Here is a 12665-nt window from a genome sequence, read left to right as displayed (position 1 = left end):
AGAACACAGATGAGCAAGAGGAATATTTCCCCTTGAGTTCAAAAACTAGGGACACAAGCACAATTCTACATGATGGAAAACCGGTTCCCAAAGCAGCAGATGCATATTAATCAACACTGAGAGTCCACTGCGTTTGACAAAAAAGGTCAGTAGCCTACATTCAGTATGTTATAACTCTCATGTTTGTTGCTTTGTAGTGATTTTATGTTTTAACTGCATGCTATCATACACTCTATATGGATGTATCCTGTTGAATGCAAATATACAAAAGAAAGTTGACAGTCTTAAATCCTATCCATTTCAAATATCCAAATGATTAGACTGCCCAGAAAAAAAGGTGACCCCAAAAGTCACAAGCCAGTTCATGTACTAAAATGGCTTCCTCTCTTCTAGATGGAGGGCACTGACTCTCTCTGACTTTGAACCAGTCTCTGCTGCCACTGTGCCACTCACACCCTGCCCGTGACGTGTGATGTAGCGATAGCGGGTGAGCGTGCCAGGCCCTCGGCTGGGATGGCATAGAGTTGGCATTGGCAGTGGAAGTCCTCACAGTACGACGCGTGGAAATTGCCGGTGGACATGACATGCCATGTTGTCACCGTCCATGCTGTACTAGTTCTCAGGGAGTCCAGTGTGCCGGCTTGCGGGGAGAAGGGAAACAGTGTTACCCACAGAGGATGGGGGCGAGAGTTCTGAGTATACTTTCTCCACACAGAATGACTGTCAAGGTTATATCAAGGTTCCTCTACATTTAATCATAGTACTTCATCATAGTATTTAAAAAAAATCAGAATTGAGGAAAAACGACACATTTGACCTATATGTTTATAAAAATAAAGAAATGTTTTCTTCAATACCAAAAAGATGATGTAGTCCTTGTGTGGTAGTTCATCAGATAAAGGACGATTAAATGTTTAATGAGTAACAACAGCATGGCTATTGTATGCGGCTAATGAAATAGCATTTTCCTCTGGATTTGACACTTTTAAGTGTTGCCAGCCACGAAAAGAGAATAATGGAACTCTTTGTCGGGGCACAAGATGAGAGAAAAATACTCCATCCATACCATTTACTTAATGACCATTATGGAACGGGGCTGAGCACTTAACAAGGCACTGCCAGTGTTGATCAGCTGCCTGAGTGGTTATCTTTAATGGCAGACAAACGACATGGGATTCCAACCCCTGTAGCTATGCAGGAATTACGGCAGAAATGTTACTTTGAGAATAAGCCTATAACCAGTGTCAACTGTCTCTCAAGTATAATTCCAGGACCTCTGGACTCCGAGACAATGTCAGATATCAACTTTCTCTAAACTGCACTAAGTAGCAAATTAAGAATTGTAGAGGAACGTACTTCCAGCTGTCAAACCTGTTCGAATTTTGCAATATTTATGTAACGTTTCATTCAATATGAAAACGTGCTGCACGGTAATCGTAAAGGAGAAATACACTGAGAAAAGGACAGAGAGAGGGAGCGAGAGAGTGAAAGAGAGACAGAGACAGACAGATGGAGACAGTGCTCAGGCAGTTCACCTTATCCTCTCCCATAAGATGCTTGTCCAAGGTGCCAGTATCAGTCTCTAGCGAGGAGGCAGATGTGCTGTCAGCCCCAGAACAGCGTGTTGCCGCTCAGGCCCATAATCAGAGAAGACATAATACCTGATGTTTGTGAGCTGCCATTTACTGCTGCCTGGGAAAAGCTGGAGGGCCATAAGCAACTGTGACTACGGTGTGTGTGTGTGTGTGTGTGTGTGTGTGTGTGTGTGTGTGTGTGTGTGTGTGTGTGTGTGTGTGTGTGTCTCAGTCTCTCTGTGTCTGTGTGCCTGTGCTGGTATAAATGTGTATGAACATCCATCGCTGTGCTAGAGTGTACACGTACACACAAAAGATAATACTACACTATTGCTCACATAATACCTGCAATCTATCTGTCCAACTATGCCTACCCCAGAGTCCAGCATTACACCCTTTCAAAAAGAATCAAATTCAAGCCAATGTCAACAAAATCTAAAAATCAGCAGTCGGTGCATTGTCAAGAGCATTCCGTATTTCATTTTTGGTTGAGTACCTCAAAGCACTGAAAACTCCCCCATCACGCTTACTCTCTCGCCGTCTCTAAATAGCTCATCACACTAAAGAACGCACACCCCCCCCCAAAAAATTGCCGTCTCTAATATAGTTATTACCCTTAGCTCTCAATGAGTGGAATGGGTAAAGAGGGAACGCCTTGACAGAAAAGACAGACAAGACAACCTGACACCTCTTAAAAATAAAGTCAGTCTTTTCCTGCACACACTTCAGCCCAGACCCCCCCTACACACACACTTCCCCCGACATCTGCAGTCTGCTGCCTCCACCTCGACAGCCATCAAATCAAATGAAATTGTATTTGTCACATGCGCCGAATACCGTGAAATGCTTACTTACAAGCCCTTAACCAACGACGCAGTTCAAGTGTCAAATCATGTATCAGTGTCAGGTGTTCGGGTCAGGGGGGTGGGTGTCAGTGTCCACAAACAAGCCTTTGTGGACAGAAGAAAGAAAAAAAACATAGAAGTCGGACATTTTTTCTTCTTCTCTCCCTCGTTTTTTGCCATCTGTGGGGGGAAAAAAGAGCTCCTGGTGCCACCGGCGGCTAATAAGGCAATCAGAGATGGAGAGATGCTGACACTACTCGTTGAGCCGCCGCTTTCAAGCTTCACTCAGAACAATGGAGGGAGGGGGAGGGAGAGGGAGGGGGGAGGATTAAAATGGGGCAGGGAAGGAAGGGGGATGCCTGTTGTGGTTGTCAGTCAAAAAAAGGAGGGAAAATAAAAATAAGCCCACTTTGTGCTGTCATGGAGAATGGAAGAGGAAAAGGTTTGTAACAAAAAAAGGAGGAAAAAAGGTGCATTTAGGAGTTAGCTGACAGAGGTGTGAGCAGGGGAGTTTGTCTGTCTATGGGTGGGTCTGAAATGGTAGAGGGAAAGTATGTGAAATTGACTGTAACCTGAGGCAGCAAGATACAAAGTAGAAGGTGTGCATTTGTTTGTGTGTGTTTGTGTGTGTGAGTGAGGGTTAGTTTGTAAGCATCTATTCCTATCTACCCACCTGGTGTGCTAGGGAGATATTCTGTGTGCATGTATCAATCAGGTGTGTCCCTGTGTGTGTGTGTGTGTGTGTGTGTGTGTGTTCGTGATGGTCTCACTACATTCATGCGTTTTTTTTTGTATCTGACAACCCATGTGTGTGTTTGTGTCAGTGTCAATGACATGTGTGTGTGTTAGTATGTGTGTGCGCAAATGTGTGTGTCAAACACAGAGGGGACGTGTGACGGCTGTGGAAAGGAGAGGGAGAGCAGGCCATCTGCGTCCAGAGACGAGCCTGTCACTTTGGCCCGGGCTTCCTCCAGACAGGTGACACCTCGGCAGGACACTACCGGGCCTTTGCTGTCACACACACACACACACACACACACACACACACACACACACACACACACACACACACACACACACACACACACACACACACACACACCACACACCACCCCTAAGTGTATAGTACATAGATGGAAACAGACGGACATTCTCACAGTCACTCACACGCAAACATGTACAAGCCTTCTCTATGCCAAGCTCAAATCTGTGATATAATACTACATTTATAAAAAAAAATGGTCATCTGTTATAGCTAAGCATAAAAATAACCTTCGTACTCTCACAGTACTGTTTCTGCATTGTGTCTGTGGCACAGAGTTTGTGATACTATGCACAATGAATTCCCAACTAGCTGTGCTTTCTCTCACACGCAGTGCCGCCTTGACATTCTCAAAAATTACATCGGAACAACTTGAGAATCAACTGCTTCAAAACAAATTACATGGAAATGAAGTTTTGCTTTCTGAGAGAACCGGCAGTTTCTCTCTCCATATAATGTTATATTAGAACGTCTGAAAAAAATGGAGTCATTTCACATACTGTATATTTCTACTTGCTCGTTTCTCTTGTGCAAATCTGCCACTTAAACCCATAATGCTATCTGTCATGGGACGCTGAGGCTACACCATTTGGCTGGTGTCAAACTTAACCAAAGCCTTCGGGAGAGAAACAACGTGCGACAGGGAGCGAGTGCAGTTGAGCGCGAAGCAGCACCACCGAATTGCAACTCACACACATGCCACACACACACACACCCCTCTCAACCCTCCTTATTTATTTACTCTGTCTCTGAGAAGAGGACCAATCCCGGCAGTCATTTGTGGTGCTAATGTCCAATTCCGCCTGCTCTCACTCCTCTGATTTAGCCTGTGTCGGGCTCTCTGCTATTCCAGACGGGCAACCGAGTCGCCGTTTAGACGGCCTTCAAAATGGGGGCTGAAACGTTGCGAGTCGTATTCCTTTCTCCCCGCTTCGCTTTGTCACCGGCCCCTCTGCTGTGATGGCTTTGGACAGGCCTGATCAGTGTGTGTCATTTGACCTGCATGGTGTATGTGTGTGTGTGTCAGGGAGAGGGGGACAGTGGGACAGGCTGTAAATAAAATGACATTATTATTTCCTCTGTCCTATCATGTAGAAAACCCAATTATGGTAATGCAGAGCATGTCAGGGAGAATACGGCACAATCTCTTTCTCCCCTTCTCTTTCTTTCTTCTTCTCTGGGACAGCCACTGCTGCACATGCCGGGGTGGTGTGATCCTGTCTGTTCCAAGCGCTAGCGGGCCCGATGCTAAAGCAAGCTGGAGTTTAGGCCTAGTGCCTACGTTCGCTAAGACTAACTGAGGAAAAACTGCCAGACCTTTTCATTTACGTCTGTGTGTAAAAGGGTCGACAGCATAGGCTTCATTTCCAGATCATTCTCAGTTGTTCCCTTTGTAAAAAAAAGAAGAAGAAAAAAGCCACAGGGCATCCTATTTGTTGGGCATTTTATTTACTGTAATGGTGAGGATATCTTTGTTTTTTTTACTTATCTCATGACTGCTGATGGTATAATGAAGGTATTATTTCAGCAAAAGTTTGAATGCTATTTCGGGTGTCCAAACCAATTTGCCCCTCAATATGCCCAGGCACAATCTATAGCAGGGAAGAGCAATCCCAGGCCCCGTCCCCGCAGGAGGCCTTTTGGTAGGCCGTCATTGTAAATAAGAATTTGTTCTTAACTGACTTGCCTAGCTAAATAAAGGTTAAACAAATCAATTCTGTTTTTACCCCTCTTTTTCCATCATACAATCCTTGCTTAGGGAGTTACCCTAAGCGGGGGTGGGGGGGGGGGCTTTGAAGTTCTGAGGCTTGTTTTACACGGACTCCACCCACCTCTCTCCAGTATAACGCCCCCCCCCCTCCCGCCTCTATAAAGTGACATTGATTTGTGCTGCCGTGGATTCTGTGGAGTGGTTGCTATACATTAATATATGCTTTACCCTCAACTTCCTCTTAGAAAAGTCTGTTCACAGTTCCACGCCCCCCAATCCCCGCCGCCCATGTGGAATAATTAACCATATGGCACAATACCAGCGGGGCCTCCAATAGCTGGTGTACTGTTCCAGCAGGACGTGCAAATTCATCTATTCGGCTTTCCAAACAAATCTTCATGAGGTGGAGGACAACAATGTTTGCTATGCAACTGAGTGCCCGTGTTCACTTCCGACAAGACATATGAAATGTCGGCTAAAGATAATAAAGATGTTTAATGCAAATATACATTAAAGATACAAAGTTGTATTAAGATAATTTGATATGACACACCTTTTATCAAAGGTATAACATATTTGTGCCTTCTCATCCACCTTTCGGAAAACACCCCCATTCTCATCGACGGGGCTGTAGTGGAGCGGGTCGAGAGTTTCAAGTTCCTTGGTGTCCACATCACCAACAAACTATCATGGTCCAAACACACCAAGATAGTCGTGAAGAGGGCACGACAACACCGTTTCCCCCCCATGACACTGAAAAGATTTGGCATGGGTCCCCAGATCCTCAAAAAGTTCTAAGGTGGCACCACCGAGAACATCCGACCGTAAGGCGATACAGAGGGTAGTGCGTACGGCCCAGTACATTACTTAGGCCAAGCTGCCTGACATCCAGGACTTATATACTAGGCTGTGTCAGAGGAAGGCCCAATTGTCAGACCCCAGTCACCCAAGTCAGACAGTTCTTTCTGCTACCGCACAGCAAGCTGTACCGGAGCGCCAAGTCTAGGACCAAAAGGCTCCTTAACAGCTTCTACCCCCAAGCCATAAGACTGCTGAACAACTAATTAAATGACCACCCGGACTATTTACATTGACCCCCCCTTTGATTTTACACTGCTGCTACTTGCTGTTTATTATCTATGCATAGTCATTTTACAAATTACCTTGACAAACCTGTAACCCCCGCACATTGACTTGGTATCGGTACTCTCTGTATATAGCCTTGGTATTGTTATTTTATTGTGTTACTTTTTATAAAAAATGTACTTTAGTTTATGTAGTCAATATTTTCTTAACTCTATTTCTTGAACGGCATTGTGGGTTAAGGGCTTGTAAGTAAGCATTTCACGGTAAGGTCTACTGCACCTGTTGTATTGGGCGCATTTCACACACAAACACACACACTCCAATGTAAAGTCCATCCTTATGCAAAGCGTGGCCTACTTCGTCATAGGTCTTTGTTTAAACCCTAAGGTTGTGTAGCACAATTTCCCTGTCATCTGCGAGTACATTAACTTGCTGGCCACAGCCAAATTATGCTAATGGCCTGCTAAAATGGGTCATATACTGTAGACTGTGCATTTTACATCAGCTTCAAACAATGGGGTAAGGGGAGGGGAGGTGACAGGACTATTGGGTTGTGGAGGGGGGAGTTCTATCATCTTTGACCACTGATATCCCCATCCAGAAGAGGGAGATAAGTCAGGCATGAAGACATTACTAACAGTTTACTCACTGCATGTCTTCCACCACAAATTCTTAGTCATGGGAAAAGTTACCAATCGTGACCACCCGTTTCATAATTTATTATTATTTATTGTAATAAATAATACATTTTAGGGGCTAGATCAGCTTTAATATTGCAGATAGATTGTAGCTTCTAACAATGCAATTGTCTACATCACTTCTTTGTTTGTACTATTTTCTACATTGTAGAATAATAGTGAAGTCATAAAAACTATGAAATAACACATATGGAATAATGTAGTGACCAAACAAAGTGTTAAACAAATCAAAATATAGTTTACATTTTAGACTCTTCAAAGTAGCCACCCTTTGCCTTGATAACAGCTTTGCACACTCTTGGCATTCTCTCAACCAGCTTCATGAGGAATGCTTTTCCAACAGTCTTGAAGTAGTTAGCACATATGCTGAGCACTTGTTGGCTGCTTTTCCTTCACTCTGCGGTCCAACTCATACCAAACCATCATAATTGGGTTGAGGTCAGGTGATTGAGGAGGCCAGGTCATTTGATGCAGCACTCCATAACTCTCCTTATTGATAAAATAGCTTTTACAGGAGGTGTGTTTTGGGTCATTGTCCTGTTGAAAAACAAATAATAGTCCCACTAAGCGCAAACCAGATGGCGTATTACTGCAGAATGCTGTGGTAGCCATGCTGGTTAAGTGTGCCTTGAATTCTAAAAGAATCACTGACAGTGTCACTAGCAAAGCACCCCCACACCATCACACCTCCTCCTCCATGCTTCACTGTGGGAACCACACATGCAGAGATCATCCATTCACATACTCTGCGTCTCACAAAGACATGCCGGTTGGAACCAAAAATCTCAAATTTGGACTCATCAGACCAAAGGACAGATTTCCACCAGTCTAATGTCCATTGGACTTGGTCTTTTACCAAATAGGGCTATCTTCTGTATACCACCCTTACCTTGTCACAACACAACTGATTGGCTCAAACACATTAAGAAGGAAAGAAATTCCCCAAATTCACAAGGCAATTTTTAATTGAAACGCATTCCAGGTGACTACTTCATGAAGCTGGTTGAGAGAATGCCAAGAGTGTGCAAAGCTGTCATCAAGGCAAAGGGTGGTTACTTTAGTTCACCTTTAAACTATTAAGAACAAGCAGCATGAAACCTTAAAGTTAACTGATTCAGCAACAAACAAAAAAACTAAAGAAATGTCACAAATAAACTTCTGGTAATCACTCATTTTAATCCCCTGCTCTTTGCTCCTGCATTGCAGTACATGTCTCTCTCCTTCCCTGTTCTCATTTTCTCCTTTCTCCCCTCTGTTTGTCCATGTTCTCTGGGAGCCATCTTTGAGCAGCCATAGCGACGGGTGCAGTCTATAAATCACCTTTTCCCTCCACTGTCAACTCCAGGCTGCTCAGAGATGAGACAATGGCCATTATATCATAAGCACTGCAGAGCCAACCCCCATCTAGCTGGCTGCTGCTGTTAAAACCTATGCAACTACAAAGTCCCAACGTTTCGCTAATGTTAGCTGAATGTTACTGAACATAATGGACCAGTATAGCCTCTGCCCCCAATATCACTGCTTCGCTGAAATAATGCAACCAAAAAGTCCTAACGGTTTGCTAATGTTAGTTGAGCGTTAGTGTAGCCTATGACACCCACCTGGCTAAGCTTTGGGAGAAACTGACTGCAAGGTTTAGCTATTGTAGTTAGTGAAGCCTCTGCGTCATATAGTGATTTCTGAAGAGCTACATTTAAAAACCTATGGTTTTGGAAAGGTTAACAAAGTCAATATCGGACTGCTTCTAGAGCCACTATAAGCGCTCAGGTTTCGCTAAGGGTAGGACTCCGCCAAACATGTTCTAGGATAAGCATGTCCTAAGACCACCTGCAGTGACATCCTTCCCAAATATCTGTGGCATTGGTAGGGCCAAATTGAATCATGTGGGGACATTATTTGTATCACTATCTACCTATTCATTCCACAGATATTCTTTGACTTCAAGGAATTCCAGGGAGCTTGACGAAATCCAGTCCCTAGTGTTTCTATCCAGTCCTAGTCTTTTCTCTGCATGAACTAAACCTAAAAACACATTAAAACAAACTGAAATCCACATGTACAAGAGTTTTCTCTGGGGGAAAAAAGAAAACAAAAATAGGGCCTGTCCCTTTAAATCTCCCTCTGAAGTCACCTGTGTACAGCCCCCTGACAGTGGAACTTCCCTGGCCCAAACAACAGCTGCTCCCATCTCCTAGCAACAACCAGTTGATGGATGACCCCAAAGATGGATAATTACCATAAATCACTCTCTTTCTGCGTAGGAGAGAAAATGGCGAGGGAGAGAAAACAAAAGGCTTTCTTGGATACACCTTTCCATGAACCCTTGATGCATCGGTCACACTTTATTTGGTGAACATTTTCCATGAGGAAGTTAAGTTAGTAACCATCTCCCTGATTGGATAATCACCGGTTGCTGCCCAATCGGCTTGGTCGTAACAAAAAACTGCACTAGAGGAGGAGAGACAAAAGAAAACAAAGTGGACTGTGAAGGGAGAAAGGCAGCATGGGGGAGTGAATAGTGGTGAGAATGATGAGGGGGGGGGGGGGGGGCAAGAAGAGGCCATGACCTCACCAGTTCTGTCTGGGTCTGGTTGCACAATAACCCATCAATCAACCCGTCCCTGTACCCTCAGCCCTCCCCTATATTCACATGGGCTGTCTGCTTTGTACACCGCTGAGGAACAACATGCACACAGACAGGACACACACACACACACACTCTTCCCTGAAACTGACCCCTTGTCTCTGAGGGAAAAACCCACACAGCCTGTGGATGAGTCAGATTAGAGACAGCAAAGCTGGCTGCACAGGCAAACACATGTATGCACGCACAGACACAGTGATTGTCAAATCGAAGTAACTGATCACATGAGAACATCGTCTTCATTCCACAAAACAATGCCAACTCCATTCACATACAAACAACGTGACAGAAAATGGATCTTGTTACAGTATTGCACTGGTCTGTGTGGTCAAACAACCTCATTTATACCTTTTAAGTGTAACTGGAAAGTTCAGCAATGAACAAAAAGGGGACAGGAAAGAGTAACAATTCTGTCAGTCCACACGGGAGTGTGTGTGTGTTTATGCATGTGTGTTTGTGTTTATGTATGTGTGTTTGTGTGTGTGTGCTCCAAGGAGGTGGGGGGGGCGTGAGGCCTTTTCCTGATGGCCGTGACAGTGAACTGACAAAAGAGGGAGGCAGAGGGGGAACGAGAGAGGCCCTGAAGGAGGAGAGACACTAAATCACAAACTGGCCTTTCACAGAAGAAACCACGTCACTGGGGATCAATACCCACATCTCTGATTGTGTGTGTGTGTGTGAGTATGTGTTGTGTGCGCGCCTGTTCACAGTGGTGTGTGTTGAGATTTCCCAGGGTAGGGACATGACTCTTAGTAAACCATCCATAACAGCTTAGGAAAGAGAGAGAGGGGAGGAGGAGAAAGGGGAGACAAAGACAGACAGACAGACAGACAGACAGACAGACAGACAGACAGACAGACAGACAGACGCAGTAAGTGAAGGAATGTGCATGGTGAGAAATGGACAGAGTGACAGAGCGAAAGAGTGAGAGAGAGAGCAAAGAGAGAAGCAGTAAGTGAAGGAGTGAGCATGGTGAAAAATGGACTGAGAGAGAAAGAGTGAGAGAGAGCGAGAGCGCACGCGAGAGAGAGAGAGACAGGAAACCATCGCTCAACACAACATAATATCGTACTGAGGGCAGACTTTGGAGTGCTAGAACATTCTAGAAATGGAGACGAAAGAGAAGCTTACCTCCCTGGCAATTAAACTTTTGCACAGTCTCTGAAAGTGCCCTCTAACCAAGGGAATGGTGACTGTTGGGTTGATCTCGGAACAGTCGTGGAGAGAAATGTGTGTGTGTGAGCGCGCAGGGAGGGCAGTAGTGAGTGATCCCTGTCAGCTTGCATGTGGCAGCCAAAATAAATTAGGCTTATGAAGACAAACGAAAAAGGGGACCAGGCGAATGACTTGGTGGGAGAGATGCAGAGGAGAAGGAGGGGGAGAGTAGGAGAAGGGGGAGGATGGGTGGGGTTAGGGATGGGTGCATGTGAGATAGAGAAAAATAGAGAAAGAAGGAGAAGAGAGGGAGGGATATGTAGAGGACAGAAGGAAAAGACACGGACAGCTAGGAGAGACTGTGTGTGTCTGTATGTATTCCATCTGTGTATCATACAAACTTTACTTTCTGTGCTCTCCATCTTCCTCGGTCTCTCTCCCCCTCTCTCGGTCTCTCTCCCCCTCTCTCGGTCTCTCTCCCCCTCTCTCTCAGGCAGTGTCATATGCGGTCCAGTCTGTGTAGTCTGCCAAGGCCTGGCCCCTCCATGATAAATGACACGTGTCATTCTGTCAGCCCCTGCCACTGGAGCTGGGAGGCCCCTTAGTGATGTATGACCCGGCCAAGCTGGGCTAAAGGAAATCAGGGCCATTTTGGCAGCGAGTACCAAAAGACCACAGCCCTTTATACGATACCCTGTGTGTGTTCCTTTATACGAGACCCTGTGTGTGTGTGTGTGTGTGTGTGTGTGTGTGTGTGTGTGTGTGGTGTGTGTGTGTGTGTGTGTGTGTGTGTGTGTGTGTGTGTGGTTGTGTGTGATCACAAACTTTGCAAAGAGATATTTGAGAACACACACTATCTGATACACACACCTTGTAGGAACGTACGTGCACAGACACACACAGTCTAGAAAAGTACACCTCTCACATAATGAATAGTTCCACTCGTTCCATGAAACCCTATCCAATCTCCCTCCATCCACCCCAGAGACACTGACTTCATTTAATATACTGAATACCTCCAAATTGGACTGTTCATTTTATATCTCCTCAAGGGGAGTATAAGTGCATGTGGGTTTCTACCTGCATGTGTGTGTGTGTGTGTGTGCGCACGCTCGAGTGTGTGTGGTGCATTAGAAGCTGTCAGACATACTAGCAGAGGGAGACAAATCATAGTCATGGTCTTTCCAGCTGTTTCCCAAATGTGGTGTGCAGGGGAGAGAGTGAAAAGGCTTCACTTTGAGTTTTGTTGCTTGATGCTTCCCAGAGCCAGATAGCTGACAAACCAAGCCAAGGGGAATGGGACACTGTGGTACCACACACACACCTGGTCCGTCAACACCCTGCGCAAGCTGGTATAGGAACCGAGCCGATGCCAGCATCACACCAATATATAGTGCACACACACGCACACAGACAAGCGCACACACACACGCACACAGATATTCAACAGAAGACTGAACAGAAGTACAAAAAACTTTAACTGGGACATTCGATAGAATATCTTATCGTGTAATTCACAATTGTAAACGGTGAAAAAATTCCATATTGCACCATAACATACAATCTGGTGTACCTGACAGATTTAAAAGATATCCAAATGAAGGACCAATGAAAAACGAAATACTTCACTGACAGAAGTCTTTCATCAACCATCCACACCTGCCATTTTGTCAGATGTCTGAAAAATGTGTTTCCTAAAAAACAAAGCATCTAGTTGCCAGACAAAACACACACACAATGCACGGGTGTTGTGGGGACTGCGGTGGTAGTGGGGGTCGTGAACTTTGGATGACCCCATTTGATTGGGCGTTGGGCTGGGCTGAGACTCCGGGAAAAGGGAGAGAGAGAGAGAGAGAAAAAAAAGAGTCATTAAGGAGTGAGTGATGAGTGGCAGGCATGGCTGACCTCCT

The 12665-nt window shown here is 45.1% G+C and overlaps 1 protein-coding gene across 1 annotated transcript in view; it reads right to left on the bottom strand.

The window, feature by feature from the left end:
• The window catches only part of LOC115175812 (teashirt homolog 1-like), a 34823-nt gene that overhangs the window by 4824 nt on the left and 17334 nt on the right, over positions 1–12665 (bottom strand). The window lies entirely within an intron of this gene.

The sequence above is a fragment of the Salmo trutta genome, chromosome 36 (genome assembly GCF_901001165.1).
Source record: "Salmo trutta chromosome 36, fSalTru1.1, whole genome shotgun sequence".
NCBI classification, from domain to species: domain Eukaryota; kingdom Metazoa; phylum Chordata; class Actinopteri; order Salmoniformes; family Salmonidae; genus Salmo; species Salmo trutta.
The sequence above is the reverse complement of the archived record's forward strand: the minus strand, read 5'-3'. Positions and strand labels throughout refer to the sequence as shown.